We start from the raw sequence: 12,270 nt of genomic DNA on the forward strand, positions 1-12,270 counted from the left end.
AAAATCCAAATTTTGGCTCAACAAAAATCCAGTCGGACCACTGTAATCATTCATAATCGAATGTGCCCATCAACGGAGGTTATTTACAACCAATCTGATCACATCCAATCAGAATTATCTGATCGCTCGACCGATTGTTCGATAGAAATTGAACCATTAGAGAAGCTTGCCTTATTAATATGTAGCGATAAGTTTTCACAGGGGGAGTGTTATAAGTCCTTCAAGCAAACACGAAGCAAGAAAATAAATAAATAAATGTAATGAATTATATGTGTGGATAATTAATAGATCATTAGTAGCAAAGAAAAGAGTCTCATATTTTTATTTTCAGTTATAAAACTTTTTTTTATGACATTGCATCATACTGTCACAGTTGCAGTTTTAAAACCACACTGAGGAATGATATTCCGAAACGCTGCGTCTGGGTAATGCAGTGGTTCTTGTGCCTCGTTCTTGCTCTATTTTGTTGCTCTGGACGTTGTGCGATCCCTTGTATAGTTACTGTTTGACTTGCCAGCACTCCTTGTCATTGGTACAACAGTGGCTCTATTTCATGACCCCTAACGCTCATTGCTGTACATTTACTGCATATTTTTGTGTTGTACCCACAGTTGTTGCTGATAGATTGTATATATTCCCTGATAGATTGTATATATTCCCTGATGTACTGTATTTGCACTTCTATGACCGATTTGTCAGTTCAAACTTTTTCAATACACTTTCTTTGCATTAGAATTTTCATGGTGTGCGTGTTTTATATATATATATATATATATATTTATATATATATATATTTCTAGATTTTGACTTATACACCTCTCCTACCGCTTCTACAGCCCCATCCCCCTCTGCCAGTGCCTCCACTGGCTGCCAGTTACACAAAGGATACGATTTAAAATTCTTACTCTCGCCTACAAAGCTCTCCACAACATAGCTCCTTCCTATCTAAATAAACTTATTTCCAGATACCATCCTACACGCAATCTCCGCTATGCTGACAATATCCTTCTGTCTTCTTCCCTGATCACATCTTCCCACTCCCGCTTGCAAGATTTCTCTCGATCCTCTCCCCTCCTCTGGAACACTCTCCCTCAACACATCCGCCACTCACCCAAACTTACTATTTTTAGGTGCAATCTGAAAACTCACCTCTTCAGACAAGCATACTCTCCTACCTAGGACCCTACCCACTAACCACCATTCTACCACTCCACACATAGCTTCCCTTACCTACTGTCCTATACCTTAAATGTTTAGACTGTAAGGCCAGGGCTCTCCCCCCCCTTTGTCTCACAATGCTGTGTAATGAGTGTACATACCCCCCACCTCTTGTAAAATATGTAGTTGTTAAGCTTGGAGGTGTAATCTCCACAGTCAGCATGCAACACATAAGCTGACGTGAAGGAGGTACACACACCAGCACAAGGAATCAGGATATCCCCAGTTTAGTGGAGGAGAGGACTGACTCCAATAGGAGATTGTGGTGCACAGAGCCGGTGCAGATCCGAACAGCCACAAACAACACTTTCGTAATAACGTCTCAGCGCAAAGTAGCGCTGAGCGCATAAACCAGGACTGAGGAGATCAGGACAGGTAGACAGAATGAACGCTTGCTTAACTAGCCACTACTTAGTGACAGCAAGCGTCCACAATAAAACAGACTGGAATGAGGCAGCCAATGCGTTTGCAGCAATGGCGTGCCTCACCAAGACAGGACAGGATAGTCAGGAAATAGCAGGATCAAGATAGATGAACGTAACACAGACAAATATACAACAAGTATGATTTCCTAGCGTATTACAATTACAGCTATCAATGAAACTATTTGTAACGTCTGACTAACATATGTATATATCGGCAAGGAACCGATATATGACATAAGCAGGAACTCTGACTAAGACTGGAGTAATACAGGGAACAGGACTCAGAAGGATTCGCTATCTCTTCGCAGAGATGAACGCAATCCACAAACAGGACCAGGAACAGGATTCAGAAGGATTCGTTATCTCCTCGCAGAGATGAACGCAATCCACAAACAGGACCAGGAGCAGGATACTAGCTCAGCACGGGTGCTCACGATACGCGCAAACTACCAAAACGTGCTGGGAGGCTGACTAACTGAACACAGGAAATAAACAGTTCGTGTACGTATATATCAGCGACACTGATGTATCAACGTAACACGAATACAAGGAAAATAACAAAATGCGCAAGTATGCGTATATATTGGCGATGAACCAATATATGACACAAGACAAGCAAGTAACAACTTCTAGAACAAGAGCAGAACTAGGAGGACTCGCTGACCCCTTCGCAGGAGTCAGCGCAGTCCACACGGACCAGGAATGAGGTGGGGCACGAGCAGAGTAACAGACAGAATCTGAGACTATGGTAGCCCATGAGGCATTGCAGGAAGCAGTTCTTTATACTGAGGTCATCCAATGGGAGCAGACCTGCAGATTCCCACACAAGTGAATGGTAATTAATCACAGGCTGATAGCAGGAAAAGGCAGACAATGATATGCAGCCTGCAGGAAAGGGATTGCCCCTCCATTGCAGCAGACAATGTTTGCTTACACAAAAGCATATTAAACTGTCATTAACTTCAGAGCGACTGCAGATGGAATCAGCAACTAGTTTAAGTGCAAACCAAACTATGCAAGCAAATGCATGTAATGACATTAGAACTGCTTGGTTTGCAATACCACTGCAGTCAGCAGTAAACGCTGCAGAAGCGATCATAACAGTACCCCCTCCCTTAAACGCGGCCTCTGGACGCCTATAAAAACGGACATATTTCTCCTGAACCACCCAAACCAAAAAATCAGAAGTGGGAAATCCAGCAAACTGATCTGACTGAAAATTCATAAAGGTCGGATCAGCCCGACAAAACCAAATTCCCGAATCAGTCTCACCAAAACTAGACCAATTGGAACCTACCGAACCATGCCCGTCAGCACTACAAGCCTCAGTGTGATACCCATCAGAACCACGACTTCCAGAAAACAACCCCAAGAAACTCTCTGAGCGATACCCACCGCTTTCCAGGGACTGTCCAAAAACGCCAAAGCCTTTGCAATGCCCACCGGAACTGTCCTTACCAACACAAAACCCACTGTTGAACCAGTCCAAGGTACCAGGACAAGTTTCCTCAGAGATCTCCCAGAACACTTGGAAGCTCCAAAGAGATCCCCACAGGTCAGAACGCCCCTTAGGCTCACATGGAGAACTATCAAGAACCCCTATGGAACCCAGGGCAACTCCAGAGTCAGGGTCACAAGGACAAACATCAAGATCAGGGCTTTTAGGGACCAGAACCATCTCCGGGCATGCAGGCCAACCGGCAACATCAGAACATGTCTCCACTAGGGAAGCACGTGAGCACGCTAACACAGACACATCTGGGCACTCTGGCATACGAAGCACATCTGGGCACACCGGCACAAGAGAAACCTCTGGGCATGTCAAGGAACTGCGAACCTCAAAGTCAGTCAAGACAGGACCGAAACCAGAACTGGGCAAAAAAAATTCATCATGACTAGACTTCACAGTTACTGGATTCTCACTAAAAACTGCAGGATCAGACTTAGATGTCGCTGATTCCAGCAGGGTTATTAACAAATCATGTTCAGGGGCATTTACAAGACAGGGCAAATCTTCTGATGTATGCACTGAACTAGACAGGGTTCCCATAGCTTCTTCTGGACTAGACAGAGACTCATCAAATACACTGGATTGGAGCTCATGAAGGGCTGCAAAACAAGTCAATATTGCAGCAATCCCCACTGAACTAGGCAAAACTGAGAAACTCACTGGACAGGAAGGGGACTCTGGAACTACTGCCACACCGGGCAGAAAACCAGAATTTTCCAGGATACAGGGCTGGGTTTCAGAAACACTCATTAACCCGGACTGAAATTCTGAGATTTCTATTATTTTTTCCAGCGAGTCAGAATTATCCATGTTACAGGGCAAGACTTCTGAAACATTCAGAGGACAGGGCTGGAGTTCCTCGGCTGTTACAACACTGGAGAGGGACTCAACAACATTGGTTAAATCAGACTGTGTACAGGGCAAGGTATCTAACACACTTGCTGACGAGGACAATATTTCAATGGCTTCTGCTTTGCTGGGCAGAAATTCATCAAGTTTTATTAGAGCAGACTGTAATTCCAAAACAGCTGCTAGACAAGTGAATATTACTGCAACACCAACTGAGGTAAGCAGTGCCTCAGACTCCTCTGCTAGAGGGTTTGAAGTATCCAAAGTACTGGGTGAAGCATAAGACTCTGCGACCACAGCTTCACTGGACAGGATCACTGAACAGTCCATATTGCAGGGCAAAACCATGGAAGCACCTGCTGGACCGCATAATGATTCTGTGACCTGAGTTTCATTGGAGAGATCTACTGCACAATTCATGGTACAGGGCAAATTTACTGGAACATTTTCTGAACAAGGTAATAATTCTACGATTTCAGGTTCACATAGCAGATGCTCTGAGCTATTCACGAAACTAGAGCGAGGTGTAGAGACAGGAAGATCAAGACACAAAGTTTGTGCATCTGAAGCACTATTCAATTGTAAAATTGGAAAATTCAGATGCTGGGGTTCTAAGGTTTCTAGACAGGATTGCTGGGACTCAGAAACTAATGTAGTGCATCTATTGGCATCTGCTGGATCAGACAGGAGTTGAACTTTATTAACACAGGTAAATTCTACAGAAGTGTTTGCAGAGGCAGGCAAAGATTTTCTAATGTCTGTTTCACTGAACAAAGACTCATGAGTACTGGCTAGGCTGGACTCAGAAGTCAGCAGGACCTCTGGATTCTCTGCTGAGAAATTTGTGCAGGATAAAGTTAAGAAAGTATCAGTGGCTTCTGTTTTACTGGGAAGTAACACTGAGTTATCCATGGTACAGGGTGGAGTTACAGGAACATTCACAAGACATGGCAGGGACTCAGTAACTGGAGAAGTGGGACAGTCTCCAATTGACAGTGTGTCTTCCCTGGTATCAACTGATTGAATCGCATAAAAATCGTCCAAAATCATCTTCCACACATCGATCAATGGAGCCACAAAGTCATCCCACACACACCAGTTTTTATTAGGTTATAGGCAGACTTAATGCATGCATTCAATACTAATTCACTTTTTGCACTGTAAAACTGACAAAATGAACTTGCATCTTTCTTCCATTCATAGACCAGGGCTTCCATCTCTCCTTTCTCAAATGGAGGATCCCATGCATATTTAACAGCTGAGCATTCCGGCTGATCATAGTTTGCAAATGTGTTAGTGGCAGAAACATACATTGGGTTATTTAGCAGGTGATTGGCCGATTTCTTATTCCTAAGGATCTCCAATACCTGTAGCAAGTGTTGAACTGTAGTGTATGCAAAGTTCCCTTGCTGCACGAATAAATTGATCTGTTCAATACTCTGTAATATATCTTCATAATCATATTCAGATACTTCATTTAAACAAGAACTTTTATTTTCCCTGGCTAGCAATGAAAGTTCATTAGTAGTTTCATAGGTCCATTTGACTCCCCTGAATGGTGACTGAATTTCATTATCTGCTACTGGCGGAGTCTCATTACAGATCTGATGCGCAGTCGCCAAGGGCAACGACTCCGCTGATTGTAACGCTTTTCTTTTGGAGCGTTTACGTTTGGCTTTAGACCCTGCTGCCTTAGCAGAAGAAAAGTTATCAGAACAATTATCTGCTTGCTGATTATTTTTGTAGGCAGTAGAAGGAGCAACTGATTGACAAGCTGCCAGGAGCTTATCAAAAGGGCTAGGCAAATCGGTTTTGCGCAGCCAGTTATGGATCACAAACGCTAGAAATTCCAGTGGTCTCTCTTTTAAATTGGTATGATCCAAGACATCGTAGGCCCACTGAAACAATCTTCCCTTAAATAAAACATAAACTAGCTGGGGGGCCCACGTTGAAACAGGAGTAGCCTGGAGCTCGGGATTGGCCAGGAACCTGGTACATTCAGAAAAAAACTCATTTTCTGTTTCAGAATTAAGTTTCTCAAATTTCTTAAAGGAACAGGAACCATAACAAACAGTGTCATTTTTGCTGGGAACCCCCCCCCCCCCCACAATGGGGATTGGTAATGGGGCTACCATAATGTTAAGCTTGGAGGTGTAATCTCCACAGTCAGCATGCAACACATAAGCTGACGTGAAGGAAGTACACACACCAGCACAAGGAATCAGGATATCCCCAGTTTAGTGGAGGAGAGGACTGACTCCAATAGGAGATTGTGGTGCACAGAGCCGGTGCAGATCTGAACAGCCACAAACAACACTTTCAGAATAACGTCTCAGCGCAAAGTAGCGCTGAGCGCATAAACCAGGACTGAGGAGATCAGGACAGGTAGACAGAATGAACGCTTGCTTAACTAGCCACTACTTAGTGACAGCAAGCATCCACAATAAAACAGACTGGAATGAGGCAGCCAATGCGTTTGCAGCAATGGCGTGCCTCACCAAGACAGGACAGGATAGTCAGGAAATAGCAGGATCAAGATAGATGAACGTAACACAGACAAATATACAACAAGTATGATTTCCTAGCGTATTACAATTACAGCTATCAATGAAACTATTTGTAACGTCTGACTAACATATGTATATATCGGCAAGGAACCGATATATGACATAAGCAGGAACTCTGACTAAGACTGGAGTAATACAGGGAACAGGACTCAGAAGGATTCGCTATCTCTTCGCAGAGATGAACGCAATCCACAAACAGGACCAGGAACAGGATTCAGAAGGATTCGTTATCTCCTCGCAGAGATGAACGCAATCCACAAACAGGACCAGGAGCAGGATACTAGCTCAGCACGGGTGCTCACGATACGCGCAAACTACCAAAACGTGCTGGGAGGCTGACTAACTGAACACAGGATATAAACAGTTCGTGTACGTATATATCAGCGACACTGATGTATCAACGTAACACGAATACAAGGAAAATAACAAAATGCGCAAGTATGCGTATATTTTGGCGATGAACCAATATATGACACAAGACAAGCAAGTAACAACTTCTAGAACAAGAGCAGAACTAGGAGGACTCGCTGACCCCTTCGCAGGAGTCAGCGCAGTCCACACGGACCAGGAACGAGGTGGGGCACAAGCAGAGTAACAGACAGAATCTGAGACTATGGTAGCCCATGAGGCATTGCAGGAAGCAGTTCTTTATACTGAGGTCATCCAATGGGAGCAGACCTGCAGATTCCCACACAAGTGAATGGTAATTAATCACAGGCTGATAGCAGAAAAAGGCAGACATTGATATGCAGCCTGCAGGAAAGGGACCGCCCCTCCACTGCAGCAGACAATGTTTGTTTACACAAAAGCATATTAAACTGTCATTAACTTCAGAGCGACTGCAGATGGAATCAGCAACTAGTTTAACCACTTCCCGACCGCCCACTACACAGGGGCGGCGGGGAAGTGGAGCCCTTCAGGACGGCCTCACCCACAGAGGCGGCGGTCCATTTAAGGGCATGGGCGGAGCGATCGCGTCATCCGTGACGCGATCCTCCGCCGGCGCCTGTCACCGCTCGCTCGCCGCAACATCCCGCCGGCTATACGGAAGCGCCGGCGGGATGTTAACCCCGCGATCGCCGCATACAAAGTGTATAATACACTTTGTAATGTTTACAAAGTGTATTATACAGGCTGCCTCCTGCCCTGGTGGTCCCAGTGTCCGAGGGACCACCAGGGCAGGCTGCAGCCACCCTAGTCTGCACCCAAGCACACTGATTTCTCCCCCCCCTGCCCCAGATCGCCCACAGCACCCATCAGACCCCCCCCCTGCCCACCCCCCAGACCCCTGTTTGCACCCAATCACCCCCCTAATCACCCATCAATCACTCCCTGTCACTATCTGTCAACGCTATTTTTTTTTTATCCCCCCCCCTGCTCCCTGCCCCCTCCTGATCACCCCCCACCCCTCAGATTCTCCCCAGACCCCCCCCCCAGACCACCCCCCCCCTGTTTACTGTATGCATCTATCCCCCTGATCACCTGTCAATCACCTGTCAATCACCCGTCAATCACCCATCAATCACCCGTCAATCACCCCCTGTCACTGCCACCCATCAATCAGCCCCTAACCTGCCCCTTGCGGGCAATCTGATCACCCCCCCACACCAATAGATCGCCCACAGATCCGACATCAGATCACCTCCCAAATCCATTGTTTACATCTATTCTCTCCTCTAAACACCCACTAATTACCCATCAATCACCCATCAATCACCCCCTATCACCACCTGTCACTTTTACCTATCAGATCAGACCCTAATCTGCCCCTTGCGGGCACCCAATCACCCGCCCACACGCTCAGATTGCCCTCTGACCCCCCCTTATCAATTCACCAGTGCATTAATTACATCTGTTCTTCCCTGTAATAACCCACTGATCACCTGTCAATCACCTGCCAATCACCTATCACCCATCAATCACCCCCTGTCACTGCCACCCATCAATCAGCCCCTAACCTGCCCCTTGCGGGCAATCTGATCACCCACCCACACCATTAGATCGCCCGCAAACCCGCCGTCAGATTACCTCCCAAATGTATCGTTTACATCTGTTATCTTCTCTAAACACCCACTAATTACCCATCAATCACCCATCAATCACCCCCTATCACCACCTGTCACTGTTACCTATCAGATCAGACCCTAATCTGCCCCTTGCGGGCACCCAATCACCCCGCCCACACGCTCAGATTGCCCTCAGACCCCCCCCCCCCTTATCAATTCGCCAGTGCATTAATTACATCTGTCCTTCCCTGTAATAACCCACTGATCACCTGTCAATCACCTGCCAATCACCTATCACCCATCAATCACCCCCTGTCACCCCCTGTCACTGCCACCCATCAATCAGCCCCTAACCTGCCCCTTGCGGGCAATCTGATCACCCACCCACACCATTAGATCGCCCGCAAACCCGCCGTCAGATTACCTCCCAAATGTATCGTTTACATCTGTTATCTTCTCTAAACACCCACTAATTACCCATCAATCACCCCCTATCACCACCTGTTACTGTTACCTATCAGATCAGACCCTAATCTGCCCCTTGCGGGCACCCAATCACCCGCCCACACGCTCAGATTGCCCTCAGACCCCCCCCCCCCCCTTATCAATTCGCCAGTGCATTAATTACATCTGTCCTTCCCTGTAATAACCCACTGATCACCTGTCAATCACCTGCCAATCACCTATCACCCATCAATCACCCCCTGTCACCCCCTGTCACTGCCACCCATCAATCAGCCCCTAACCTGCCCCTTGCGGGCAATCTGATCACCCACCCACACCAATAGATCGCCCGCAGATCCGACATCAGATCACCACCCAAGCGCAGTGTTTCCATCTATTCTCTCCTCTAAACACCCACTAATTACCCATCAATCACCCATCAATCACTCCCTATCACCACCTGTCACTGTTACCTATCAGATCAGACCCTAATCTGCCCTTGCCGGGCACCCAATCGCCCGCCTACACGCTCAGATTGCCCTCAGACCCCCCCTTATCAATTCGCCAGTGCAATATTTACATCTGTTCTCCCCTGTAATAACCCACTGATTACCTGTCAATCACCTATCAATCACCCCTGTCACTGCCACCCATCAATCACCCCCTGTCACTGCCACCCATCAATCACCCGCTGTCACTGCCACCCATCAATCAGCCCCTAACCTGCCCCTTGCGGGCAAACTGATTACCCACCCACACCAATAGATCGCCCGCAGATCCGACATCAGATCACCACCCAAGCGCAGTGTTTCCATCTATTCTCTACCCTAAACACCCACTAATTACCCATCAATCACCCCTGTCACTGCTACCTATCAGATTAGACCCCTATCTGCCCCTAGGGCACTCAATCACCCGCCCACACCTCAGAATGCCCTCAGACCCCAGCCCTGATCACCTCGCCAGTGCATTGCTTGCATCTATTCCCCCCCTCTAATCACACCTTGAGACACCCATCAATCACCTCCTGTCACCCCTAGCACACCTACCCATCAGATCAGGCCCCAATTTGCCCCGTGTGGGCTCCTGATCACTCGGCCAAACCCTCAGACCCCCTTCCGATCACCTCCCCAGTGCATGGATTGCATCTATTTTCCCTCTAACCACCCCCTGAGACACCCATCAATCACCTCCTGTCACCCCCCTAGCACTCCTATCCATCAGATCAGGCCCAATACAACCTGTCATCTAAAAGGCCACCCCTGCTTATGACCGGTTCCACAAAATTCGCCCCTCATAGACCACCTGTCATCAAAATTTGCAGATGCTTATACCCCTGAACAGTCATTTTGAGACATTTGGTTTCCAGACTACTCACGGTTTTTGGGCCTGTAAAATGCCAGGGCGGTATAGGAACCCCACAAGTGACCCCATTTTAGAAAAAAAAAAGACACCCCAAGGTATTATGTTAGGTGTATGACGAGTTATAGAAGATTTTATTTTTGTCAAAAAAGTTAGCGGAAATTAATTTTTATTGTTTTTTTTCACAAAGTGTCATTTTTCACTAACTTGTGACAAAAAATAAAATCTTCTATGAACTCGCCATATACCTAACGGAATACCTTGGGGTGTCTCTTTCTAAAATGGGGTCACTTGTGGGGTTCCTATACTGCCCTGGCATTTTAGGGGCCCTAAACCGCGAGGAGTAGTCTAGAAAACAAATGCTTCAAAATGACCTGTGAATAGGACGTTGGGCCCCTTAGCGCACCTAGGCTGCAAAAAGTGTCACACATGTGGTACCGCCGTACTCAGGAAAAGTAGTATAATGTGTTTTGGGTGTATTTTTTACAACAATACCCATGCTGGGTGGGAGAAATTTCTATGTATATGGACAATTGTGTGTAAAAAAATCAAACAATTGTCATTTACAGAGATAATTCTCCCACTTAGCATGGGTATGTGTAAAAATACACCCCAAAACGCATTATACTACTTCTCCTGAGTACAGCGGTACCACATGTGGGCACTTTTTTACACCCTAAGTACGCTAAGGGGCCCAAAGTCCAATGAGTACCTTTAGGATTTCACAGGTCATTTTGCGACATTTGGTTTCAAGACTACTCCTCACGGTTTAGGGCCCCTAAAAATGCCAGGGCAGTATAGGAACCCCACAAATGACCCCATTCTAGAAAGAAGACACCCAAAGGTATTCCGTACGGAGTATGGTGAGTTCATAGAAGATTTTATTTTTTGTCACAAGTTAGCGGAAAATGACACTTGTGAAAAAAACTATTAAAATCAATTTCCCGCTAACTTGTGACAAAAAATAAAAACTTCTATGAACTCACCATACTCCTAACGGAATACCTTGGGGTGTCTTCTTTCTAAAATGGGGTCATTAGTGGGGTTCCTATACTGCCCTGGCATTTTAGGGGCCCTAAACCGTGAGAGTAGTCTTGAAACAAAAATGACCTGTGAAATCCTAAAGGTACTCATTGGACTTTGGGCCCCTTAGTGCAGTTAGGGTGCAAAAAAGTGCCACACATGTGGTATCGCCGTACTCGGGAGAAGTAGTACAATGTGTTTTGGGTGTATTTTTACACATACCCATGCTGGGTGGGAGAAATACCTCTGTAAATGACAATCTTTTGATTTTTTTACACACAATTGTCCATTTACAGAGGTATTTCTCCCACCAGCATGGGTATGTGTAAAAATACACCCCAAAACACATTGTACTACTTCTCCCGAGTATGGCGATACCACATGTGTGGCACTTTTTGCACCCTAACTGCGCTAAAGGGCCCAAAGTCCAATGAGTACCTTTAGGATTTCACAGGTCATTTTGAGAAATTTCGTTTTTAAGACTACTCCTCACGGTTTAGGGCCCCTAAAATGCCAGGGCAGTATAGGAACCCCACAAATGACCCATTTTAGAAAGAAGACACCCCAAGGTATTCCGTTAGGAGTATGGTGAGTTCATAGAAGATTTTATTTTTTGTCAAAAGTTAGCGAAATTGATTTTAATTGTGTTTTTCACAAAGTGTCATTTTCCGCTAACTTGTGACAAAAAATAAAATCTTCTATGAACTCGCCATACTCCTAACGGAATACCTTGGGGTGTCTTCTTTCTAAAATGGGGTCATTTGTGGGGTTCCTATACTGCCCTGGCATTTTAGGGGCCTAAACCGTGAGGAGTAGTCTTGAACGAAATTTCTCAAAATGACCTGTGAAATCCTAAGGTACTCATT

General features: G+C 45.9%; 1 protein-coding gene across 1 annotated transcript in view; it reads right to left on the reverse strand.

The window, feature by feature from the left end:
• Positions 1-12,270, reverse strand: part of SCNN1B (sodium channel epithelial 1 subunit beta) — a 126,942-nt gene that overhangs the window by 61,787 nt on the left and 52,885 nt on the right. The gene's annotated exons all lie outside the window — the stretch shown is intronic.

This window comes from Hyperolius riggenbachi, chromosome 7, assembly GCF_040937935.1.
Source record: "Hyperolius riggenbachi isolate aHypRig1 chromosome 7, aHypRig1.pri, whole genome shotgun sequence".
In the NCBI taxonomy this organism is placed as follows: Eukaryota; Metazoa; Chordata; class Amphibia; order Anura; family Hyperoliidae; genus Hyperolius; species Hyperolius riggenbachi.